Source organism: Penaeus monodon, chromosome 32 (assembly GCF_015228065.2).
Source record: "Penaeus monodon isolate SGIC_2016 chromosome 32, NSTDA_Pmon_1, whole genome shotgun sequence".
NCBI lineage: Eukaryota > Metazoa > Arthropoda > Malacostraca > Decapoda > Penaeidae > Penaeus > Penaeus monodon.
In genome coordinates, this window is record NC_051417.1 from 37,003,520 (window position 1) to 37,004,029 (window position 510).

The following is a 510-nucleotide window of genomic DNA, read 5'->3' on the forward strand; positions in this document are numbered from 1 at the left end:
TGTAATATAAACTTCTATTCGACATGCACCTGGTCAGTGTCTAAAGAAAAGTTTTCATGACTGTTACTAATGGATTAATTTTCTGCACCGCAGGATGAGGGACTCGAAATGATTACGCTTTGCTAAATCCTCCTCTTGAAAAATGTAGATGGCCGAGACTACGAAAAAAAAAATCTGAGCTTTCCTCACAAATAATTTTCTTCTTGGGAAGGTGCTATCTTGTCATATAATTCTGACACAGAATTAATATATTGGTACTTTACGGGAGTTATCCAATAAACAGGAGCTATGTGCTTAAGGGATTCCAAGAACGACACCGAGGGTGGATGATAGCATTAGCTGAAGATGAAGCTGAAGCTGAGCCTGGCCAAAGGGGGAGAGGAGGAAGGGGAGAGGCGTGAGCAGCTGGCCTTGGTAGATCCAGAGCCGTTGCCTCCATGACAGTAACCTTTTCGATTCTCTAAACACTGATAAAGAAGATAGAGATAGTACTAGTACAAAGAGGGAACC